The sequence below is a fragment of the Gossypium arboreum genome, chromosome 10 (genome assembly GCF_025698485.1).
Source record: "Gossypium arboreum isolate Shixiya-1 chromosome 10, ASM2569848v2, whole genome shotgun sequence".
NCBI classification, from domain to species: Eukaryota; Viridiplantae; Streptophyta; class Magnoliopsida; order Malvales; family Malvaceae; genus Gossypium; species Gossypium arboreum.
This window is the reverse complement of record NC_069079.1, coordinates 19,787,536-19,799,721: the sequence shown is the minus strand read 5'-3', so window position 1 is coordinate 19,799,721 and position 12,186 is coordinate 19,787,536. Positions and strand designations below refer to the sequence as shown.

General features: G+C 34.4%; 1 non-coding gene across 1 annotated transcript; it reads left to right on the top strand.

The window, feature by feature from the left end:
* Nucleotides 1-5,178: 5,178 nt before the first annotated feature.
* LOC128283273 (small nucleolar RNA R71) lies at nucleotides 5,179-5,284 on the top strand. The gene has a single exon (XR_008273614.1). It is a non-coding gene; the product is annotated as a small nucleolar RNA R71 (small nucleolar RNA).
* The last annotated feature ends 6,902 nt before the right edge of the window (nucleotides 5,285-12,186 follow it).

Genomic DNA, 12,186 nt, shown 5'->3' with positions numbered 1-12,186 from the left:
AATTGAAAGTAGGGACTAAATCGAATAAGTTGCAAAACTTGCATTCTAGAAGTTTTAGTATGAAATTGTTTTGGAATATTAATGAGGAGGTCTTAAATAGCAATTTTACCAATTTTAAGTTCATGGACAAAATTAGGACATGGAAGGAATTTTGGAAAGTTTAGTAGTAAGGGTATTTTGGTCATTTAGTTATTAAAATGAATTAAAACAAAATTAAAAGCCAATTTTGTCCATCTTCTTCATTAGGCCGAAATTTCAAGGGTTCTCCATAGCTAGGGTTTGTTTCAAGCTTCCAAGCTCCATAGTAAGTGATTCCAAGCCCGTTTTAATGATTTTTACGTTTTGAGATCCATTAACTCGATAAAGCTTATGTTAGCAATAATTTAACCTAGGGTTTATATTTGGAAAAATACCCATAGGTGAAATTTGTGTATTTTGATGTTTTATGATAGAATATGAAGTTTTAAATTATGTTAGACAACTTGTACTACTCGATTTTAAGCAAAACGAGTAAAGGGCTTAATCGGTAAAAATACCTAATAGTCACAAGTACATGTTAGAGTGAGAATTTGATGTTGCCATAGAAGAGAAAAGTGATCAGCATGTTGTAAAACATAAGAATAAGGAATAAAGTTTAATCCAGAGCCTAGGGGCAAAAATGTAAATATGCAAAAGTTTAGGGGTAAAATTGTAATTTTGCCAAAATTTGAGTTAAGGATTAATTTGATAATGTGAGTATTAAATAAGCTAAATGTGTTATTTTAGATCAAGAAAGACGTGGAATCGACCTCAATCGAGGAAAAGAAAAGATTGTGGACTAAATTGCAAAATCTTTGTATTTTGGTACCAAGGTAAGTTCATGTGTAAATAATGTAGCATAATGGTTATTTTAAGTTATTGATGTTAATTATATGTTATGCTGAATTTTATTATGAAATGTATGCTTTGTGGTTAATTTCAAATAATATGTAAATTATGTGAACTACTTGTTAAATATAATTGTTACCGAGTATTGATTTGGCATTCTACGGAAGACGGCAAGGATAAGTGTTCGAGGAAAAGCCCGTTTGAACCTTAGGAATAGATTAGGATACAAGTGACATGTCACTAGGATGGTTGAGCATCCGAACTCGTTGAGTTGAGTCCGAGTTCACTTATGGATGCGAATGTCCGAACTCGTTGAGTTGAGTCCGAGTTCGTGAAATGTAACTAGGCATCCGAGCTCGTTGAGTTGAGTCCGAGTTCACTTATGGATGCGAACGCCCGAGCTCGTTGAGTTGAGTCCGAGTTCGCTTATGGGCGGGTTACATGATTGCTTGATTGAATATGTGGCACTTATGTGCAAGTTATCCATGTATCCGAATTATATTCGATGTGTTCAACGGTAAAGTTCTACTCAAATGGAGGAAAATTTGAGATGCAAAGAGACGTATTGGTAAGTGATATGAAATGGATATTTTGGACAGGTATGTATTTAACCCTCGGGTTGAGTATTGATACAACCACGATAAGGTAATAAGATGATGAAGAATGATTAAAAATGTGATATGTGTTTTAGTGATGTATGCTAATGTTGGTGGTATAACTGTTTGTTATGTTACTTATTATTTGCATATGAACTTATGTTGACTGGTATAACTGTTTGTTATGTTACTTATTATTTGCATATGAACTTACTAAGCATTTATGCTTACTCCTCCTTCTTACTCATTGTAGTTTTGGACAAGCCACTCAAGAGTCGGGATAGGTCGAAGGCTCACCACACTATCCGAAGATTTTTGGTAAATGGCTTGTAAATTTAAGTATGGCATGTATAGCAATATACCCATTTTGTGTAAATGATCTTATGGTATGGTTGTGAAATGGTTGAGGAAATGCTTGAAAATGATAAATTATGAAAATGGTTAGTTTAGATTATGTTTGATGTTAAGGAAAACTATTAAGATACTTAGTGCATAAAAACTCATAAAAGGATGAAATTTACCATAAGCAGAATACCATGACAACACTAACGCGAGTTTGAAAATTTACTAAAAATCATAGAAATTGAATTTGGTGGTGAAATACATATCAAATTTGTCTAGTTTCACATGAAACAAATGAAACAAGTAAAGGAAGTATATGTTAGAAGATATTTTAATTTTAGTGAAACAGAGTCATAGCAGTTTCTGAATCCCCTGTTCCTACTTTAGAAATTCACCATAAATTGTAAAGATATAATTAGGTGGTGTATTTTATATCCTCAGAATCCTTATTGAGTCTAGTTTTATTATAAACAAACCTCATAGTCATATGAATTTTGTACGGAGAGAAATGTGGTTCATAGTAAACAGAGGTCAGACCAGTCGAGTCTTGAAACAGGGTAACTTTAACTAATAAACTATACTAATTGGCCCAACCAAAATTCTAGAAAAAATTAGTAGATAGTTTTATGAGTCTAGATTCAGGAAAATTTACGGATCTTAATTTCGAGTTTTGTAACTCGAGATATGATTTTTCTTGTGACTGTGATGCAAGTAGCTTAAAAGCTGTGAATGTAGAAACAAATAATTCAAAGTTCTAAAAATGTTAAACTAAGCTTAGTAACACCTCATACTCGACTCCGGCGACGGTCTCGGGTGTGGGGGCGTTACAAATAGTACAGCCTATTTATAGATTTTGGGGCACGCGGCCAGGTAACACGCCCGTGTTCCCCAATTTCAGCCAGTGTGATTCGCGAATTTTAAATTTGGGTGCATCTGACAATTGTCCCACGCCCGTGTTACTTGGGCGTTGTTCGCTTCTCTCACTCCTGTGTATGTAGTCCCATGCCCGTGGTAATTTAACAGGTTCGACCAGGGTGTTGCTTGGTACGGGCGTGTCGCACACCCGTGTTAATTTAACAGGTTTGGCCAAGGTTTCAATGCACGGGCATGTCGCACGCCCGTGTTGTTTTGGCATGTTCGCCCACGGCCATGTCACACGGCCGTGGTGATTTATCATAGCCCGTTTTAGGGAAATCTTTGCCCTGTTTTCACACGGCCCTAAGCACACCCGTATGCTTGGCTGTGTCTGTGTGGTAAACCTGTATTCAAGAGTTCTATTAGTAAGTTAGATGTTAAACACTAAAATTTAAAGAGGTTAATACAGTTAGTGCTCTGGTTACCTCCCGAGAAGCACTTATTTATAATCTAAGCTCAATTTACCTCTCTATTGAATGGTCATGGTGGTTCGAGGAGTTTATACTCCTCATTCCTACTATCATTCTCATCAAAATAAGGTTTTAGACGGGTGTTGTTTACCTTAAAAGTGCCGAACTTGGGATGACTTACCTCGACTGTACCAAATAGGAAAATGCTAAGTACTGTAAGAGGGATTTCTTCATTCGGTTTGGTAATGACAATGTGAGGATCTGCGGAATCTAATAATACTTTATCTCTAACCTTAAGTTGATTTGGGAAGGTATTGAGCTCATTCTGGCATAGTTTTGGTTTATCGTGTGTTTTCGATTTATGCATTCGCCATTCATCTAGCTTCTCGATTTGTAGCCTTCGATCTTCATGAATAGGTCCTCTACTACTGCTTGAGAATGGCTCATGTACTCCCTTCAGACTCATTTCCTGCAAAGTAGGTTACACCATATTGTCAGTTTTAGTAGAATGGTTGAGACGATCATCTTCAATTTGCGATGTGTTGCCATAATTGCGAGATTGAAGAGTGATTGTTTCGTCTCTCACACGGAGTGTGAGCTCATCTGTGCCAACATCAATAATCGTTTTAGCAGTTGCTAAAAAAGGCCATCCTAAAATCAGAGGAGTGTTGCTATCCTACTCTATGTCTAGAACAATGAAGTCAACGGGAAATATAAATTTATCAATTTTAACTAGCACATCTTCAATAATACCCCTAGGAAATCTTATAGTTTTATCTGCTAATTGAATGCTTATCCTAGTCTGGTTGGGTTTCCCAAGACCTAATTGTTTGAACATTTTGTAGGGCATGACGTTAATATTAGCCCCTAAATCACCTAATGCATTATTAACATCTAAACTACCAATTAAACAAGGAATCGTAAAAATCCCTGGATCTTTTAGTTTGTTGGGTAGTTTATTCTGTAGAACAGCTGAGCAAACTACGTTCAGCTCCACATGCGACGCCTCGTCCAACTTCTACTTATTTGCTAAAAGCTCTTTTAAAAATTTCATTGCGCTTGGCATCTGCTATAAGGCTTCAATAAACGGTAAGGTAATATGTAATTTTTTTAAGAGTTTAAGGAATTTACCAAATTGTTCATCGGTGTGGTCTTTCCTTGTCGTGTTGGGGTATGGCACACGAGGTTTATATTCGAATTTCACTGATTTGTTTTTATTATGACCCACCTCACCTTGACCTCTGCTCACCACAGTTTCTTGCCTCAGTTCTGGCTCAGGCTCAACGAATCCTTCTTCATCTTGAACATTAATCGCGTTGAGCTGTTCCCTTGGGTTGGGTTCAGTATTACTTGGCAAGCTACCTTGTGGTCGTTCGGAGATTAGTTTGGACAGCTAGCCTATCTGAGTTTCGAGCCCTTGGATCGATGCTTGTTAATTTTTAAGTGTTGTCTCAGTGTTTTGAAAACGGGTTTCTGACACTGAGATAAATTTAGACAGTATCTCTTCAAGGTTCAGTTTCTTTTCCTATTGATAGAGTGGTTGTTGAAAACCCGGAGGATGTTGTAGTCTTTGATTTCCTTGACCGCCCCACGAGAAATTGGGATGGTTCCTCCAACCTGCATTATAAGTGTTACTATATGGGTTATTTTGGGATCTAGGGTTATTGTTACCCATATATTGGACTTGTTCCTCCTCGGTGCTAGGGTTGAAGGGTTGATACTCTGTGCATGCTCTTCCTCCATTCGTCTCGCACTTCATTACTGGATGTACCTGAGTTGAACCAAGTAAACCATCAATCTTTTTATTTAGAAGTTTTACCTGGTTTGACAACATAGTAACCGAATCGACGTTATAAACGTCTGCTGTTTTAGTTGGCTTGGTTCTCATGACTTGCCACTGATAGTTATTCAGTGACATCTCTTCAATAAATTCGTAAGCCTCTTCAGGTGTTTTGTTGTTGATGGTTCCCCCGGCTGCTGCATCAATCATTTGCCTTGTCGAGGGGTTCACACCATTGTAGAATGTTTGAACTTGCAACCATAGAGGTAATCCATGGTGAGGACACCTTCGCAGTTGGTCCTTGTATCTCTCCCATGCATCGTAAAGAGTTTCTAAGTCCATCTGCACAAACGAAGAGATGTCATTATGTAATTTGGCTGTTTTAGCCGGCGGGAAATATTTTAATAAAAATTTTTCAGTCATTTGTTCCCAAGTAGTAATTGACCCTCGTGGTAACGAGTTCAACCACTATTTAGCTTTTTTCTTCAATGAAAAAGGGAATAACCGAAGACGAATGGCATCGTCAGAAACGCTATTAATTTTAAATGTATCGCAGAATTCCAAGAAATTTGCCAAATGAGTGTTTGGATCCCCATCCTGCAAACCATCAAACTGAACAAATTGCTATATCATTTGAATAGTGTTAGGTTTTAGTTCAAAATTATTCGCAGCAATAGTAAGCCTAACTATACTTGACTCAGTTCCTGTTAAAGTAGGTTTAGCATAATCATACATAGTACGAGGAGCAGGATTTTGATTTGCTAGTTCAACGGGTATCGCAAGAGGTAGCTAATTGTCTTGGTTTTTAGCCATCTCCTCAGTTGGGGTTTGAATATCATCTTCTTTCTCATTCTTTGTGTATCTTAAGCTTCACCTTATTTCTCTTTAGTTTCTGCGAACTGTGCGATCGATTTCTTCATCAAAAAGTAGTGGTCCTGACGGGTTTCTTCTAGTCATAAACTATAAAAACTTGCCAAGAGAAAGAAAAAGTAAATTAATAAATAATAATAAAAATAAAATAGAATTAACTTGCAAGAAAAATAAATGGCTAAAGTAATAAAAATTAAGCGTTCCTAATATCTTAGTTCCCCAGCAACGACGCAAAAAACTTGATCGCGATTTTGTGTGACAGGTTTTAAATATTTATAAAGAATCATTCTTGAAACTAACTATTATCACGATGTAGGAAAGTGTACCTATCGAACAGTAGTATAGTTTTAGCAAGACCGGATTGTCGAACCCAAAGGAACTAAAAGTACTAGTAATGACTGCCTTTTTATTATCTAGCGTAAGAATAAGGGGGTTTGTTTTAACTAACTAATTAACTAAACTAAGAATTCACAAAAAATAGAATTGAGGGATTACTTTTGGAAAATGATTGAATTAAGACAATATCTAAGGAAGAATCCACCTAGACTTCACTTGTTATTCTGACTCCGAATCGGACAATTTATTCATTTAACTTGTTTCGTAGAGATCCCTAAGTTATGTTATTATCCCTATTCAAGACTAATAACGTCTAATCCCTAGATTGAATAATTGAGACTTTTCTCTAATTAACACCCTAGGGTTGCATTAACTCGATCTATGGATCCCCTTATTAGGTTTCACCCTAATTCGGTAAAATCTTGTCACCTATCTCTAGGCGCGCAATCAACTTCGCTTAATTATGACAGTTGTACTCTTAGACAGGGTCTATTCCTCTTCTGAATAAAAGCTTAACTTGAATCAATATCCTGGAATATCAAAACAAGAATTAAGAACACATAATTAAGAATAAGCCAAATATTTATCATACAATTCAGAAAATAATAACAAGATTCGTCTTAGGTTTCATTCCCCTTAGGTATTTAGGGGATTTAGTTCATAACTAAAAAGGAAAACATCTCAGAAGAATAATGAATACAAAACATAAAGAAAACCTAAAACTCCTGGAGGGAAATTGAGGGGAGATCTTTAGTCTTGATGGTGAATCCGGCTTCTGAGAGGGATCAATCGACTTTCTTCGAGTAATTCCTTACTTCCTCCCTGTGCCACCCTTTTTCCTCTTCCTTTAGGGTGTATTTATAGGCTTTAAAATGGCTAAAAGCCCTCAAAATTAGCCTTTTCCGAATTGGACTCAACTTGGGCTCGGCAGGGACACGCTCGTGTGCGATTACTTCAGGCCGTGCTCGAGCCTGTTAGAATGGTACGAGTGTGTGTTCTACCCGTGTGAGTCGTGCTTCGATTCTGCCAAATTGACACGGCCGTGTGATCTGCCCGTGTGAGGAAGTCGAGGCCGTGTTGATTTTGTACTTTGGCCCATTTTCTCCGTTTTTGGCTCGTTTCTTGTTCCTTTCGCTCTCCTATGTTTGCCTAAGTATAAAACATGAAATTAAAGCATTAGGAGCATCGAACTCACCAATTCTAAGGAAAAATCATCCATAAAATGTGTTAAGCATGGGGTAAAAATATGTATAAATTACAGTTTATCATTCTTCATACTCAGTAACTATATTTTTAACATATGCTTCTTTAGGAAAACATTTTGAATTTGATTCCCTAGCTGAAACTGATAACAAATTCATATTCTTCTTTCCGTTTCTTGTACCCTTCAATTCACTGAGAGAATTTGATTTTTTTTATCTTTCTTTCTTTAGTTACTTATAATGCTTGAATGATTGAGACTAATTTCAAGATGGGTGTTATTTGTTTTTACTGGTGGATTACTGATCATAATTTAACATAGACAAGGTCAAGGATAAGTGATGATCATGAAGCACGAGAAGATACTTAAATGGGAATAGCAGCACTGACTTTCGTCCCATCAAATCTTTCTCGAGAATCTATGACTCACTACACTGCAGCAAAATTGACTTTTAGCGGCTTTTTTTAGGCCTATAGCGGCGCTTTTAAGCGCCACTAAAACTATTTGTGGCGCTTTTACAAGTACCATAAAAAATGCCGCTAAAGACAACGCCGCTAACATTTTGTAGCGTTTATGAAAAAAACGCCGCTAAAGGTCATGATCTGTAGCGGCACTTTTCCCACAAACGCCGCTAAAGAACATGACCTTTAGCGGCGCTTTCCCAAAAATGCCGCTAAAGACCATGACCTTTAACGGTACTTTTCCCGCAAAAGCCGCTAAAGACCATGACTTTTAGCGACGCTTTTCCTACAAACGCTGTTAAAAATCATGACCTTTAGCAGCGCTTTTCTTACAAACGCCGCTAAAAACCATGACCTTTAGCGGTGCTTTTTCCGAAAACGCTGCTAAAGAACATATCTTTAAAAAAAATTTATTAAATAATATTTATTTTTATGATAAATATTATATTATGTTTTATTTTTGAAATTTGAACTTTAAACTATATACTTTTAAGGATAAATAAAAAATATTAATTAAATTAAAATTTTATTAAAATTTTAACTTTAAAACTAAAATTTAAATTTAGAATTTAAATATTATGTTTAAATAATAGAAGCTACAAAACTCGTAATAATTAACACTACAAAACTCGTAAAAATTAACCATCATGGTTAAAGAAGCTAGTACACAAGGTAGCTACAAAATCCTATTTCCATAACATAAAATTCAAGTTCCAACTAAGGTGAATGACCATGGAATGCAACATTAAATAACATTCCACTTGAAGAAGTTCTAAGCCTTGGCTTTTCCAGCTTGAAGAGATTGAATCCTCTGCCGCACCTTTAATATCTAAAGGATGCAAAACCAAATGATCAGATAAATCGTCACTTTGATAGATAAATCTAGTTACAATCTATTATCCACACCGAGGTGCCTGGATTCTAGACTCTAGAGTTTGATATTAAGAGGACACAAACATTTTCCGGTGGTTTTACAATATAATTCAACACAATTTGATTTCATATCTAGAGGACATTAATAGAAACTCATACTGATGGTTGTTATTCCAATTTAAGAGATACAAACTTCCATAAAACCCAAAACTCATATGGGTTCATGTAAAAAGCATATGGTAAATGCTAATAGAATTAGTTAAAATATTGCATGATGACTGCTAATGAAAAAGAGGATATCCTTAACATCATTTTAAAGATCAGCCAGCATGCAATAGAGCATATAATGGAGCGCAAAACTTATAGTGAAGGTAGAAAAGATATACCTCCGATGATTCTAGTAGAAATTGTCCAGTTGGTAGTAGACATAGATAGGCTTCTTCATTCGCTTCTTAACCTAGTAAAAGCAACAAGAGAACATTTAACAGTGTTGAAGTCCACTTTTTTTAGAATATCTACGACTACTTCACTCATTTTACATGTTTTTGTCTTTTCTTTTCTTTTTTTTTTTACAAACTACGTACTTATTGGAAGGAACAATTGATATTCAAAGTACTAAAGTTGGTATAAACTAGTAAATTTTGCTTATAAAAGTAGACTACAAATCCCATCAAACTCCAATGTTCAACCCCAGTTCCTAACTATCTCCATTTGCTGCACATTCCTAACAAAATTTCTACAAAACCAACATTAATTCATCCAAATTTAGACACTCTATTCATAAATTCAATTTTAACCTTAACTTGCGTATGTATTTAAAATTCAGTCCAATATGTTAAGTTAATTAAAGTTCTTTTCTATGAGAAGATAATGTAAAAGGATTGCAAATGTTTATAAATGCCGGATAAATTTATGTTTTTTTTTTCTTGTACTCCTTCCATGATTACTATTATTCGCAAAGGTTGCTTGTAATAAGAAAACTATAGTAAGGAACCAAGAAAAGGAAGGAAAAATATTCTTACTGCCATGGAATATCGCCTGCAATCAGCCATTCTCCTTCTTTGTCCTAGTAGGTGAGAATATAATCATCTTCACCACATTTTTTGTCTGTTCATGACAGGAAAAAGAAAAAAAAACAAGCTGAATATTGAGATTTTTGGTATTCTTTTATCTTTTGAGAAATTTATGTATATAATCAATGACTTTACCTTTGGAAAACATGATGATCAAGGAGTTGGTAAGTGATTGATAAGAGTGATAAAGCTTTATATCAATCTTTCTTGTTTTTGGTATTCTGTTCTTGCAGTGCTTTGTCCTGCATATGGAACAAATCAAGCAAGCTCAAGTTCATAATTTCATATATATGCTACTTGGATTTGGATATTACTATAAGACATGGATTCGTATTAGACAGGAATATGAGATTTTTCATATATTTGGAGAGTTATTAGAGAATTATATCCTATATCATGTCTGATATATTTTTAATACAAGGTGTCGAATTCTTTAAAAAGAAATAATGAAAAAATCAGAGCACAATATATGTTAAAATAATACAATGAAAGCAAGTTTTGACATTTTTGGTTTAGTAGAATATTTAAAATGAGCTCAGGAATTAGATATTTATAAGAGAAACCATGGCATACCTTTTTCTAAAGCTCAGAAATTGATTCAACCATAAGTTGATTCTGCAAGTTAAACATTATCAACAGCCAAGTTATGTTGCTGCAGAATTATAAGCAAAATTATATGCATGCATGCATAACTTATCGTACAAAAGTAAGATTTGATATTCGAATTTTGAGTTTATTAAAAAATTTTAACTAGAGAGGCAAATTTAAAGGCAAGCGGGGACTTGACTCTTCAAAAATGAAAAATGGTCTATTTAAAAGATTTTTGAATTCACCCCTAATTGTTTATGTGGTTGAGACGCTATTTTTAATCAATACGATAAAATATTGGACCAATTTAAAATATAAATCATGAAAATCTTTTACACTAAGGAAAATAATGCTGTATATATATTGTTGGAGTGATTTAAACCTTTTTGGATCTTATGCGTTTAAGGGAAGAATCAAGTTGTTGCTCCAAATTTTGAAGCTTTCTAAGACTCAAATTCTGGATATCTTCTCCTTCGTAATGCCTAGAAATATAATTAATTATTTTAGTAAAAGTGAAAGATGCATGCCTTGAATGTATCTGAAATTTGAATCCATTGGGGGGTACTTCAGGTTTCTTTGTAAAGTCTCCATTCTAGCTTTAAGTTTTGCATGTTCCTAGGTCCAGTTTCCCTGTAAAAGAACATATTGAAATCATCCCAAGTCAACAAGTAGAACAGATTTGGTGTCTTCAAATTTTTCATGGTCTGATCCGTGAACATCCCCTTTCAAAATGAAACCAAAAAAGCATGTTTTAAAAAAATTAAAGATTTGTAAAATGAAGTTTAGGAGGGTTGAGTTTACATTTTGTTGAATTTCATCTGTAGCACATTGGATCTCAGTATACGAGTATCTTTCATATTGTTCAAAGATCCTTTCCATGCTGCACAAGAAATAAAAGATCATCATCAAAGATTTAAAAATATAAAAAAAACCTTAAACGGGTTAAAAAAGAAATACTTTTTCGAAAAAATATCAATTCATGGTCGTTTTTTTGAAAAAGTTGTACTCAATTAAATCTTAAGACGCTCAAAATGCATCAATTAAACTTTTTGATTAATAATTTCTGTTTTTCACCATTAATGTGCGAAATAACTATTATGATGTTGATGTAACAATTTAAGTCAACAATAATAAAGCATTCAAAAAATATATAAATTCCTTAAAATTTCAAGTAATAAATAAATATTACTCACATCTTACCTAAACCTCAAATTTGCATTGGTTCAGATGTCTTTACTCACATCTTTATCCATTACCTGCCTTCTTGCTTTGGTAAGTACAATAGAGTCTCTATTTTGATCTTACCTTAACCTGATAAACTAGAAAAAATTTGGGTAAAACCATGTTATTAGGATGGTGAAATTTGAAAACCAAGATCATTGCATCAGTATCTTGATAACATATAAAACAAGTAATTAATCAAAGTTGAGATACCTTCATTAGTGATGCACTAACAGGTTAATTAGAGCCTAAAATTGCTTCATTAAAAAATTATAAAATATACTTCAAACATTTCACTTTAGTAATTGAGGGTTGTAAGCAGTTTATTAAAAAAATAAAAAAAGTTATATAAAATTGCCCCTCCAAACAACCTTGCAATATAGCCTAGAAATCAAATTTTGCGTCTCGAGATTCAAGAAGCCCTACAAAGAAAGATTTTCATATGTGCATACATTCTAACTTGAATAAACTTAAAAACCTCTTCAATACTCAGTAACAAACCTCATTGTATCAGTGCCCTTTTTCCTAAAGAAATGCAATAAGAACAAACAAAATGGGGATCAATAAATCCAGTTCAAACTCAATTTACAGTCCACCAGGGGGAGAATTTTACGAATATTTGGCTAGAACAAGGATTATTTGGTTTCAATTAC